This window comes from Aquarana catesbeiana, linkage group LG04, assembly GCF_042186555.1.
Source record: "Aquarana catesbeiana isolate 2022-GZ linkage group LG04, ASM4218655v1, whole genome shotgun sequence".
NCBI lineage: Eukaryota > Metazoa > Chordata > Amphibia > Anura > Ranidae > Aquarana > Aquarana catesbeiana.
The window spans coordinates 8,851,523-8,866,070 of record NC_133327.1 but is presented as its reverse complement, the minus strand read 5'-3'; the positions used below and the strand labels follow the sequence as shown (position 1 = coordinate 8,866,070).

The 14,548-nt window shown below is 44.6% G+C and overlaps 1 pseudogene; it reads left to right on the top strand.

The window, feature by feature from the left end:
• The first annotated feature begins 11,104 nt into the window (after positions 1-11,104).
• Positions 11,105-14,168, top strand: LOC141139026 (tripartite motif-containing protein 75-like; annotated as a pseudogene).
• Positions 14,169-14,548: the final 380 nt, after the last annotated feature.

The window sequence follows — 14,548 nt, the reverse complement described above, 5'->3', positions numbered from 1 at the left end:
CCAAACGTCTTCTATTTAAGGATTATGGAGGCCACTGTTCTCTTAGAAACCTTAAGTGCAGCAGAAATTTTTTTGTAACCTTGGCCAGATCTGTGCCTTGCCACAATTCTGTCTCTGAGCTCTTCAGGCAGTTCCTTTGACCTCATGATTCTCATTTGCTCTGACATGCACTGTGAGCTGTAAGGTCTTATATAGACAGGTGTGCGGCTTTCCTAATTAAGTCCAATCAGTATAATCAAACACAGCTGGACTCAAATGAAGGTGTAGAACCATGTCAAGGATGATCAGAAGAAATGGACAGCACCTGAGTTAAATATATGAGTGTCACAGCAAAGGGTCTGAATACTTAGGACCATGTGATATTTCAGTTTTTCTTTTTTAATAAATCTGCAAAAATGTCAACAATTCTGTGTTTTTCTGTCAATATGGGGTTCTGTGTGTACATTAAATGAAGAAAAAAATGATTTTAGCAAATGGCTGCAATATAACAAAGGGTGAAAAATCTAAGGGGGTCTGAATGTCCCCACTGTATATATATAATTTATCTAAATTCTAAAAAAATATTGCTTTCCTCTCTATAATTTCTGCCATGGCATAGCATCACAGCCGTGGCATGTGGGCACCCCTAGCCACTGCCTCTGTTGCTCTGTGTTTGAGCCTTTGTGGGCACACACTAATGCAATAGGCTGCGCACTCCTATGCCCTCTAGTATTGATCTCCTACCTAATACAGCTCCCCCTCTACAGATTTACCCTAGTACAGGTCTCCCCCAGTACAGCTCTCTCCTGTTATCGATCTTCCCCAGTTCAAAACTTCTACCTAGTGCAATCCTTCCCTAGTACAACTTTTCCCCAGTAAAGATCTCCCCCTGTACACCCCCCCCCCAGTATAGATCTCCTACCTATTACAACTCTTCACCAGTACTGATCTCTCCCAGTTTAGCTCTTCCCAAGTACAGATCTCCTCCAGTGCAAATCTTCTGCCTATTGCAGATTTTCCCCAGTACATGTCTCCCACAATACAGATTTCCCTCCAGTAGAAAGCACCCCAAGTACAGATCTTTGCCAGTACAGCTCTTCCCCAGTACAGCTCTCCCCCACTAGGTCTCCTACCTATGTAGCAAAGTCCCAGAGCTATTTAGGCCTAATAGTTACCTCCAGGGTTAGGGAGAGCCGGCATCCTTCAGTGTAGAGTGGGTTACAAGGCATAGTGGGTGTAATGCAAGATGAACAGGTGGGCGCCAGAAACTTTTTGAATGCAAAGAGATTTATTGTCTCTTATACAGAACTGTGGGAGAGAGGGTTAGTGCCAGGACACCCTTAGGTAGATGCAAAGATAATTATCAGACTCCGAGACTTCTATAGGTAGACAGCTATACAGGTGAAGGCCTCCAGCCGGACACCACTTCTGTATAGGTAGGATCACTGTCTCCTATGGCAATGATCTTGTAGATGTTACTAACGGTAATGGTATTCAACTATTTGCAACACAAACAGATCTCTTTACCCTACACTCACTCACTGTGTGTCTTCACTCAATGAGCTCCCAGTCTCTCTCACTAGACCTCAGATCCACTAGCCACTGGATCCCCTGAACTCTTTCACTGTAGCACTTAGTATCTTCCTCAAGCATCGCCCCCGCTTCCCTGCTGGGTCCCTGGCTTGGCACTCACAGATACTCTTCAAGCTTCACCCCTGCTGACACGTTAGGTCCCTGGCTTGGCACTCCACAAGCGTCACCTTTGCTGTCCCGCTGGATCCCTGACTTGGCACTTTCTGAAGTTTTCCCACTTCTTCACCTTCCCAGGCTGGTGAGAAGCCTGCTCTGGTTCTGGCCTCAGCTTACTCACAATGGTCTCCGGTAGCAAGGTGGATAGTACTTTAGTGGCAACAGCTTCCCCTCTACCTCTGACCACGATGGGTTCCCCAGCCAGCAGAACCGTTACTTCTGGTTGGACTACAAGCCGCCAGTCCCAACCCTACGCTGCTTTCCTGCACTGCAGAAATTACACTCTGCTACAATGTAAAGTAGTGAGTGTACAGCTTGTATAACTGTATATTAGCTGTCCCCTCAAAATAACTCAACACACAGCTATTAATGTCGAAACCGCTGACAGCAAAAGTGAGTACACCCCTAAGTGAAAATGTGCAAATTGGGCCCAAAGTGTCAATATTTTGTGTGGCTACTATTATTTTCCAGAATTGCCTCTTGGACATGGAGTTCACCAGAGCTTCACAGATTGCCACTGGAGTCCTCTTCCACTCCTCCATTACGAGCAATAGTGTTGTCACATGAAAAGATATAATAAAATATTTACAAAAATGTGAGGGGTGTACTCACTTTTGTGAGATACTGTACATAGTTATATAGTAGGCGAGGCTGAAAAAAAGGCACAAGTCCATCAAGTCCAACATATGTGCGCAATTTTATGTCAGTGTTACATTGTATATCAATGTATGTTGTAGTCGTTCAGGTGCTTATCTAATAGTTTTTTTAAATTAATGATCCTCCCTACTGAAACCACCGCCTGTGGAACTGAGTTCCACATCCTAACCTGCTCTTACAGTAAAGAACAGTTTATGCAGTTTAAGGTTAAACCTCTTTTCTTCTAATTTTAGTGAATGGCCGCGTGTCTTATTAAATTCCCTTACACGAAAACGTTTTATCCCTATTGTTTGGTCACCAGTACGGTATTTGCACATTGAAATAATATCCCCTCTCAAGCATCTCTTCTCCAGAGAGAACAAGTTTTTAGTGCTCGTAACCTTTCCTTATAGCTAATGTCCTCCAGACCCTTTGTTAGTTTTGTTGCCCTTCTCTGGACTCTCTCCAGTTCTAGCGTATCCTTCCTGAGGACTGGTGCCCAAAACTGGACAGCATACTCCAGGTGCAGCCGGACCAGAGTCTGGTAGAGTGGGAGAATTATCGGTTTATCTCTGGAGTTAAAGGATCACTAAAGATATTTTTTTTTTATATAACAAACATGTTATACTTACCTCCACTGTGCAGCTCGTTTTGCACAGAGTGGCAAAACGGCACTGGTCTTCTGGGGTCCCTCGGCTGTCTCGGCTCCCCCCCGCAAGGACTCAACACCTTCATGCGAGCTCCCTCGCATGGTGTTGAGTGCTTGCGGGCGCGTTCCCGTGATACAGCCAGTGGCCAGGCCATAGCCGCTCACTGTATCACTCGGCCCCGCCCCCCGGCGCGCCGCGTCATTGGATGTGATTGACAGCAGCACGAGCCAATGGCTGCGCTGCTTTCAATCCATCCACTGTAACCAATCAACGGCCAGGCTGAGAGGCGAAGAGGATGTCGGGGGCGAGCGCAGGACCTTCGAGGGGACAGGTAAGTGAAACGGAGGGGCTGGGGGGGGGCAGAATTGTCGGATGTTTTTTCACCTTAATGCATAGAAAAAAAAACTTTTACCTTCACAACCCCTTTAATCCCCTTTTTAATGCATGCCAAGATTCTGTTTGCTTTGCTCCCAGCAACTTGGCATTGCATGCCATTGCTGAGTCTGTCGTCTACTAGGACCCTCAGGTCCTTCTCCATCATAGATTCCTTTTAGAGGTTCTCCCCCCAGTGAGTAGAATGCATTCATATTTTTGCCACCTAAATGCATTATTTTACATTTTTCCACATTAACCACTTGACGACCGCCTCACGCCGATGTACGTCGGCAAGGCGGCACGGAAAGGCAAAATCACGTACATGTAAGTGATTTGCCTTCCGCGGGTGGGGGGTCCGATCGGACCCCCCCCCGGTGCCCGAGGCGGTTGTCTTTTGTCCAGCGGCGATCAGAGGTGAGGGGGAGACCATCCGTTCGTGGCCCCCCCTCGCGATCGCCGCCGGCCAATCGAATCATTCCTTTGCTGCTGTATGCTAAACAGCAGCAAAGGAAATGATGCCATCTCTCCTCGGCTCGGTAATTTCCGTTCTGGCCCGAGGAGAGAAGACAAGTGAGTGAGTGCACAACACACACACATCACAGTAGAACATGCCAGGCACACAAAACACCCCGATCCCCCCCCCCCGATCGCCCCCCGATCCCCCCCCAATCACCCCCCCCCTGTCACAAACTGACACCAAGCAGTTTTTTTTTTTTTTTTTATCTGATAACTGCATAGTGTCAGTTTGTGACAGTTACAGTGTTGGGACAGTTAGTATTACCCCCCTTTAGGTCTAGGGTACCCCCCTAACCCCCCCTAATAAAGTTTTAACTCCTTGATCACCCCCTGTCACCAGTGTCGCTAAGCGATCATTTTTCTGATCGCTGTATTAGTGTCGCTGGTGACGCTAGTTAGGGACGTAAATATTTAGGTTCGCCGTCAGCGTTTTATAGCGTCAGGGACCCCCATATACTACCGAATAAATGTTTTAACCCCTTGATGGCCCCCTAGTTAACCCTTTCACCACTGATCACCGTATAAGTGTTACGGGTGACGCTGGTTAGTTCGTTTATTTTTTATAGTGTCAGGGCACCCGCCGTGTATTACCGAATAAAGGTTTAGCCCCCTGATCGCCCGGCGGTGATATGCGTCGCCCCAGGCAGCGTCAGATTAGCGCCAGTACCGCTAACACCCACGCACGCAGCATACGCCTCCCTTAGTGGTATAGTATCTGAACGGATCAATATCTGATCCGATCAGATCTATACTAGCGTCCCCAGCAGTTTAGGGTTCCCAAAAACGCAGTGTTAGCGGGATCAGCCCAGATACCTGCTAGCACCTGCGTTTTGCCCCTCCGCCCAGCCCACCCAAGTGCAGTATCGATCGATCACTGTCACTTACAAAACACTAAACGCATAACTGCAGCGTTCGCAGAGTCAGGCCTGATCCCTGCGATCGCTAACAGTTTTTTTGGTAGCGTTTTGGTGAACTGGCAAGCACCAGCCCCAGGCAGCGTCAGGTTAGCGCCAGTAGCGCTAACACCCACGCACGCAGCATACGCCTCCCTTAGTGGTATAGTATCTGTACGGATCAATATCTGATCTGATCAGATCTATACTAGCGTCCCCAGCAGTTTAGGGTTCCCAAAAACGCAGTGTTAGCAGAATCAGCCCAGATACCTGCTAGCACCTGCGTTTTGCCCCTCCGCCCAGCCCAGCCCACCCAAGTGCAGTATCGATCGATCACTGACACTTACAAAACACTAAATGCATAACTGCAGCGTTTGCAGAGTCAGGCCTGATCCCTGCGATCGCTAACAGTTTTTTTGGTAGTATTTTGGTGAACTGGCAAGCGCCAGCCCCAAGCAGCGTCAGATTAGCGCCAGTACCGCTAACACCCACGCACGCACCGTACACCTCCCTTAGTGGTATAGTATCTGAATGGATCAATATCTGATCCGATCAGATCTATACTAGCGTCCCCAGCAGTTTAGGGTTCCCAAAAACGCAGTGTTAGCGGGATCAGCCCAGATACCTGCTAGCACCTGCGTTTTGCCCCTCCGCCCGGCCCAGCCCAGCCCACCCAAGTGCAGTATCGATCGATCACTGACACTTACAAAACACTAAATGCATAACTGCAGCGTTCGCAGAGTCAGGCCTGATCCCTGCGATCGCTAACAGTTTTTTTGGTAGCGTTTTGGTGAACTGGCAAGCACCAGTGGCCTAGTACACCCCGGTCGTAGTCAAACCCGCACTGCAGTAATACTTGGTGACGTGGCGAGTCCCATAAGTGCAGTTCAAGCTGGTGAGGTGGCAAGCACAAGTAGTGTCCCGCTGCCACCAAAAAGACAAACCCAGGCCCGTCGTGCCCATAGTGTCCTTCCTGCTGCATTCGCCAATCCTAATTGGGAACCCACCGCTTCTGCAGCGCCTGTACTTCCCCCATTCACATCCCCAACCAAATGCAGTCGGCTGCATGAGAGGCATTTTCTTTATGTCCTCCCGAGTACCCCTACCCAACGAACCCCCCCAAAAAAGATGTCGTGTCTGCAGCAAGCGCGGATATAGGCGTGACACCCGCTATTATTGTCCCTCCTGTCCTGACAATCCTGGTCTTTGCATTGGTGAATGTTTTGAACGCTACTATGCACTAGTTGAGTATTTGCGTAGGGTACAGCATTGCACAGACTAGGCGCACTTTCACAGGGTCTCCCAAGATGCCATCGCATTTTGAGAGACCCGAACCTGAAACCGGTTACATTTATAAAAGTTACAGTTATAAAAGTTAGTTACAAAAAAAGTGTAAAAAAAAATTAAAAAAAAATATATAGAATAAAAAAAAATAGTTGTCGTTTTATTGTTCTCTCTCTCTCTATTCTCTCTATTGTTCTGCTCTTTTTTACTGTATTCTATTCTGCAATGTTTTATTGTTATTATGTTTTATCATGTTTGCTTTTCAGGTATGCAATTTTTTATACTTTACCGTTTACTGTGCTTTATTGTTAACCATTTTTTTGTCTTCAGGTACGCCATTCACAACTTTGAGTGGTTATACCAGAATGATGCCTGCAGGTTTAGGTATCATCTTGGTATCATTCTTTTCAGCCAGCGGTCGGCTTTCATGTAAAAGCAATCCTAGCGGCTAATTAGCCTCTAGACTGCTTTTACAAGCCGTGGGAGGGAATGCCCTCCCCCCCCCCACCGTCTTCCGTGTTTTTCTCTGGCTCTCCTGTCTCAACAGGGAACCTGAAAATGCAGCCGGTGATTCAGCCAGCTGACCATAGAGCTGATCAGAGACCGGAGTGGCTCCAAACATCTCTATGGCCTAAGAAACCGGAAGCTACAAGCATTTTATGACTTAGATTTCGCCGGATGTAAATAGCGCCATTGGGAAATTGGGGAAGCATTTTATCACACCGATCTTGGTGTGGTCAGATGCTTTGAGGGCAGAGGAGAGATCTAGGGTCTAATAGACCCCAATTTTTTCAAAAAAGAGTACCTGTCACTACCTATTGCTATCATAGGGGATATTTACATTCCCCGAGATAACAATAAAAATGATTAAAAAAAATAAAAATGAAAGGAACAGTTTAAAAATAAGATAGAAAAGCAAAAAAATAATAAAGAAAAAAAAAAAAAAAAAAAGCACCCCTGTCGCCCCCTGCTCTCACGCTAAGGCGAACGCAAGCGGCGGTCTGTCGTCAAATGTAAACAGCAATTGCACCATGCATGTGAGGTATCACCGCGAAGGTTAGATCGAGGGCAGTAATTTTTGCAGTAGACCTCCTCTGTAAATCTAAAGTGGTAACCTGTAAAGGCTTTTAAAGGCTTTTAAAATGTATTTATTTTGTCACCACTGCACGTTTGTGCGCAATTTTAAAGCATGTCATGTTTGGTATCCATGTACTCGGCCTAAGATCATCTTTTTTATTTCATCAAACATTTGGGCAATATAGTGTGTTTTAGTGCATTAAAATTTAAAAAAGTGTGTTTTTTCCCCAAAAAATGCGTTTGAAAAATCGCTGCGCAAATACTGAGTGAAAAAAAAAAACGAAACACCCACCATTTTAATCTGTAGGGCATTTGCTTTAAAAAAATATATAATGTTTGGGGGTTCAAAGTAATTTTTTTGCAAAAAAAAAATAACTTTTTCATGTAAACAATAAGAGTCAGAAAGGGCTTTGTCTTCAAGTGGTTAGAAGAGTGGGTGATGTGTGACATAAGCTTCTAAATGTTGTGCATAAAATGCCAGGACAGTTCAAAACCCCCCAAATGACCCCATTTTGGAAAGTAGACACCCCAAGCTATTTGCTGAGAGGCATGTCGAGTCCATGGAATATTTTATATTGCGACACAAGTTGCGGGAAAGAGACAATTTTTTTTTTTTTTTTTGCACAAAATTGTCACTAAATGATATATTGCTCAAACATGCCATGGGAATATGTCAAATTACACCCCAAAATACATTCTGCTGCTTCTCCTGAGTACGGGGATACCACATGTGTGAGACTTTTTGGGAGCCTAGCCGCGTACGGAACCCCGAAAACCAAGCACCGCCTTCAGGCTTTCTAAGGGCGTGAATTTTTGATTTCTCTCTTGACTGCCTATCACAGTTTCGGAGGCCATGGAATGCCCAGGTGGCACAAAACCCCCCCAAATGACCCCATTTTGGAAAGTAGACACCCAAAGCTATTTGCTGAGAGGTATAGTGAGTATTTTGCAGACCTCACTTTTTGTCACAAAGTTTTGAAAATTGAAAAAAGAAAAAAAAAAAAGTTTTTTCTTGTCTTTCTTCATTTTCAAAAACAAATGAGTGCTGCAAAATACTCACCATGCCTCTCAGCAAATAGCTTGGGGTGTCTACTTTCCAAAATGGGGTCATTTGGGGGGGGTTTTGTGCCACCTGGGCATTCCATGGCCTCCGAAACTGTGATAGGCAGTGCAGAGTGAAATCAAAAATTTTCACCCTTAGAAATCCTGAAGGCGGTGATTGGTTTTCGGGGTCCCGTGCACGGCTAGGCTCCCAAAAAGTCCCACACATGTGGTATCCCCGTACTCAGGAGAAGTAGCTAAATGTATTTTGGGGTGCAATTCCACATATGCCCATGGCCTGTGTGAGCAATATATCATTTAGTGACAACTTTGTGCAAAAAAAAAAAAATAAATAAATAAAAATGTGTCACTTTCCCGCAACTTGTGTCAAAATATAAAATATTCCATGGACTCAATATGCCTCTCAGCAAATAGCTTGGGGTGTCTACTTTCCAAAATGGGGTCATTTGGGGGGGTTTTGTGCCACCTGGGCATTCCATGGCCTCCGAAACTGTGATAGGCAGTGAAGAGTGAAATCATAAATTTACACCCTTAGAAATCCTGAAGGCGGTGATTGGTTTTCGGGGTCCCGTACGCGGCTAGGCTCCCAAAAAGTCCCACACATGTGGTATCCCCATACTCAGGAGAAGCAGCAGAATGTATTTTGGGGTACAATTCCACATAGGCCCATGGCCTGTGTGAGCAATATATCATTTAGTGACAACTTTTTGTAAATATTTTTTTTTTTTTTGTCGTTATTCAATCACTTGGGACAAAAAAAATAAATATTCAATGGGTTCAACATGCCTCTCAGCAATTTCCTTGGGGTGTCTACTTTCCAAAATGGGGTCATTTGGGGGGGTTTTGTACTGCGCTGCCATTTTAGCACCTCAAGAAATGACATAGGCAGTCATAAACTAAAAGCTGTGTAAATTACAGAAAATGTACCCTAGTTTGTAGACGCTATAACTTTTGCGCAAACCAATAAATATACGCTTATTGACATTTTTTTTACCAAAGACATGTGGCCGAATACATTTTGGCCTAAATGTATGACTAAAATTGAGTTTATTGGATTTTTTTTATAACAAAAAGTAGAAAATATAATTTTTTTTCAAAATTTTCGGTCTTTTTCCGTTTATAGCGCAAAAAATAAAAACCGCAGAGGTGATCAAATACCATCAAAAGAAAGCTCTATTTGTGGGAAGAAAAGGACGCAAATTTCGTTTGGGTACAGCATTGCATGACCGCGCAATTAGCAGTTAAAGCGACGCAGTGCCAAATTGGAAAAAGACCTCTGGTCCTTAGGCAGCATAATGGTCCGGGGCTCAAGTGGTTAAACTTCATTTGCCATGTAGTTGCCCACCCCAATAATTTGTTCAGATCTTCTTGCACATCCTGCGGAGAAGTTATTGCCCTGCTTAGCTTAGTATCGTCTGCAAATACAGAGATTGAACTGTTTATCCCATCCTCCAGGTCGTTTATGAATAAATTAAGTAGGATTGGTTCCAGGACAGAACCCTAGGGGACCCCACTTTCCACCTCTGCCCATACTTCCCATTTATCACCACCCTCTGAACTCGCCGCTGTAGCCAGTTTTCAAACCATGTACTCACCCTATGGTCCATGCCAACTGACCTTACTTTGTAAAGTAAATGTTTATCATTAAACGTTATCGCTTGGCAAATAAATTTAATAGCAACCCTGCCTAAACATCAGGGTGCTACACCTAGTGTAAATCTTCCCCAGTACAGCTCTCCCCCATTACAGTTCCCCCTCCAACAGAGATCACCCCTCAATAAAGCTCTTCCCCATTACAAATTACCCCCTGTAAAACTCCCCCCCCCCCCCCGTATAGCTCTCCCTAAGTACAGAGTTCCCTTGGTACAGCTTTACCCTCAGTGCAGCTCTCCTCTAGTACAGATCTTCCCAAGTACATATCCACTACCCAGTAAGGATCTTACCCCAGTACAGATCTCTCCCAGTACAGCTCTCCCTCAGTGCAGATCTTCGCAGTACAGATCTCCCCCAGTACAGATCACCCCCAGTACAGATCCTCCCTAGTACAGCTCTCCCCAAGTAAAGATCTTATCCTGCACAGCTCTCCCCCAGTATAGATTTGCTACCTAGTACAGATCATCCCTAGTACAGCTCTCCCCCAACACAGATCATCCCCCAACACAGATCAATCCTCAGTAGAGGTCTCCCCCAGTGCATATCTTCCCTATTACAATTCCCCCCCAGTACAGCGCTTTCCCAGTAAACATCTCCCCCAGTACATCTTCTCTCCAAGTACAAATATCCAATAGTACCGCTTTCCCCTTGGTATAGAACTACACTGTTACAGCTCTACCCTCTGTACAAACCTCTTACCTAGTACAGATCTTCACCAGTACACCTTTCCCTATTACAAATCCCCTACCTAGTGCAGCTCGCCCCCAGTAGAGCCCTCCCTCGATACATCTTTCCCCAGTACACCTTGTCCCCCAGTAATCTCCCCCAGTACAGTTAATTCGAAGTGCAGCTCACCCTTAGTACATCTCTTCTCCCAGTACAGCTCTCTCCCCTAGTACAGCACTCCTTTAGATACTCCCTAGGGTCATGTGTGCAGCTACAGTGCTTTGGAGCTCACCTATCCTCCCCACCCCCCTCATATTTATAAACCCTGAAAAATTGGGTTATGGAATTATAATATCACTATAGTTCATTGGCTCCCTGATTATTTCTCCCATTTTTCTGATCACATTAGTGAACCCTTGGATGGTGTGTTCGGCAGAACTCTCCCCTCTCCACTACCTCTTGTTCTGCATACATACTGTAGATATTTAAGTAAATTCCCATCGGACTCCCTCCCTCTGACTCCCTCCCTCTGACTCCCCCCCTCTGACTCCCTCCCTTTTGATTCCCTCCCTCTGACACATCTACTTAGTTTCGTTTCTCTCTTCTGTGGTCAACGATGGCATTCTCTGATGGGAGGAAGGAGCTGGATTGTTCCATCTGTCTGAACATTTATACTAATCCTGTAATGCTAAAATGTGGACACAGCTTCTGCCAGGACTGTATAGAAGGTGTTCTGGATACACAGGAGGGGTCTGGAGTTTATTTCTGTCCTGAATGCAAAGATGAGTTCCAGGTGCGGCCTGAACTTAGCAGGAATATAACACTGTGCAACATAATGGAGAGTGTCCGATCAACTGAGCCAGAGAAGGAGGATAAGAGCCAGATCCTCTGTGCGTACTGTATTCACTCTTCTGTACCTGCTGTTAAATCATGTCTGCATTGTGAAGCTTCTCTGTGTGATGACCATCTGAGAGTCCACAGCAAGTCATCCCAACATGTCCTATCTGACCTCACCACTCCCCAGAAGAACAGGAAATGCTCTGTCCATGAGAAGATCATGGAGTATTACTGCACTGAGGACTTGGTCTGTCTCTGTGGGTCCTGCAGGCTGCATGGAGACCATCAAGAACACCAGGTGGAGGCACTGGAGGAGGCTTTTGAAAAGAAGAAGGAGAACCTGACCAATGCTTTGCAGAGGTTGGTGAAAAAGAGAGAGGAGATGGAGGATAGCATTAAGAGTCTGCAGAAGTACAAAAGAAAAGTACAAGACAGTGCAGACGGTGTAACCAAGAGAGTCACCACCATATTTAGAGACATCAGGAGACAACTGGACATCCTGGAGAGGAGAGTTCTTAAAGAGATAATTATGAAGGCAGAGAAAGTCTCATTCCCAGCCTCTGATTTAATCCAGGATCTGGAGATAAAAAAGGATGAGCTGTCCAGGAAGATGCGTCACATCGAGGAGATATGTAACATGACGGATCCATTGGCTTTCCTACAGGAATCAGACACAGGTGACTTGTGTGATACTGAGAATGGAGATGAGGAGGACAAAGAGAGGCGTGATAAACTCCTTCATGGTGGGGGGGGAACTGGATGTGTCTGGAATCTCACACACATTACATATAGGATTATTGGATATAATAACAAGGCTATATGGAACAATTATACCGAAACCTGCAGATATATTACTGGATACAGACACTGCAAATAATTACCTAAATATCTTAGATGATAGGAAGATGGCACACAAGACGAATAAAAATCTGAATCGCCCTATTACACCAGAGAGATTTCAGGTCTACCAAGTCCAGATGAATGTTTCGCTTGGCAGTGTTCCACGATACAGGGATGTGATATCTCCTCAGGTATTGAGCAGTCAGAGTTTCTCCTCAGGGCGACATTACTGGGATGTGAATGTTGGGGGATCATCACACTGGAGAGTCGGGATGTGTTACCCCAGTATAGCCAGGACAGGAAATAAATCAGAAATTGGATGTAGTGAGAAGTCCTGGTGTCTGGAGAGGAACAGTGATACGTTTTTAGGGAAACATAACAATCAAGTAACCAATATAATGGCCAAAATTCCAATACACAGAGTCAGGGTGTGTCTGGATTATAAGGAGGGGCGTCTCTCTTTTTATGAGTTGGATATTTCTATTCAACACATTCACACCTTCATTGACATCTTCACTGAGCCCCTCCATGCTGCATTATATGTAGGGGGAGGTTACATAAAGATTGATGAGCGGAAATGGGACATGTGACAGATCTGGCCATAGACTGGTGACATCACAGTGAGGCTGATTCTTATTGTTGGGACCTTCCATAGTATAAAGTAGTGGGCTTGGGCTTGCGCTGAGTTGCCTATCATCCAAATATCCATCCATAAAATTCTTCCCTTGACAACTGATATGGTTATTGACTACACTTCCCAGCATGCCTCACAACAACTGTGCAAATAGTTTGTTTAACCCCTAATGCCTGAATGTAATTTTGCAGTGTTGGCATGTGTTAGGAAACACTGTACATCTCATTGTAACTAGTTGATTTATCCAGGTGAATTATACTGCAATTTGTACAGGATAACTTGGGTGATAAATGTTAATGGATATCTCCTTATTTTTTTCTTACTTTAGCAAAGAAAAACTGCTCATAGACCCCTCCAAAGGTTCCCCTAAAAAGTTTTAAATTGCCGGAAAATGACATTTCCCTGTTGACTTCTTTCTTTTTGTCTTTCTTTTAACGCAGTTCATAGACCCCTCCAAAGGTCCCCCAAAATACATAGCAAACCCTTCAGGGACCTTTAAAGGGGTCTCCGTGCTATTTTTTTTTTAAGGAGCCACCAAATGACATTTTTATTTAAACTGTATAGTTCATTTCTTTGTAAATGTCACCTTTGTTGTAGTACATCCTACAGCAAGAATGACATACCAGATACTTTGAATATGGTATGGCTTTGAAGGGGGAGCCACATGCAAAAAAAAGAAAACATACATGGGCGTCCCCATAAACATCCATACCAGACCCCTAATCCGAGCATGCAGCCTAGCTGGCCAAGAAAGGTGGGGATGTGCATGTGCCTCCCCCCATGAGTCATACCAGGCTACATGCCCACAACCTGGGGGGGGGGGATGTCTTGTCAGGGGGACCCCCTGGCCAATCACCTTGGCCCTATATTAATGTGGACAAGGGCTTCTTCCCCACAACCCTGACACAGTGGTTGTGCGGGTCTATGGGTGGGGGCCCATTGAAATCTGAAAGCCCCATTTAAAAATAAGGGAGTTAGTTACCACCCCCCTGCACATGAATGATCAAGGAGTATGCAGTATCCCTTCCTATCCCCACAAAAATGTGACCTAAAAATAAATAAAAATAAAAAATAAAAAAAATGTACAATGTACTTTAATGTTTTATAATGATAAAGTACTCCTAGTCTAATGTATCACTCTTATAAATTACCTGTACTTCTAATGTAATACAATGATAGAGTACTCCTAATATAATGTATCACTGTTATAAAGTACTTCTAATGTAATAAAATGATGGAGTACTCCTAGTCTAATGTATCATTATTATGTGTATATTCTTATATAAATATAAACAGTAAATTAATTACAAATCTAAAGTGTCTCTTTTCTTATGTATCAATACTATTAGCAGTCCCTATTCTAACTTACCACTATAATTAATGGTTTTCTTTATAGCGGACCTTCTCTACTACTTACATTTACCTTACCTAAACTCCCGCACAACATTGATCACAACTGGAGCCCTTGGGAAGTCCCCGGTACTTTCTGGTATGTGTGGTAGTGTTTATTAACCCCTTTGTATCATAGCTTAAATGGATTAATAAACATTTCACTGGCCACTAATGCAACACAAAGGGGTTAACTAATTGCCGCAGGCCAGTTTTGCAGCACCACAAAGGGGTTAATTACCTACCACTGATCACTAATGCACCCCCCCTCCTGAACCATTTAGGGCATTTTAGCACCTTTGCCTTTT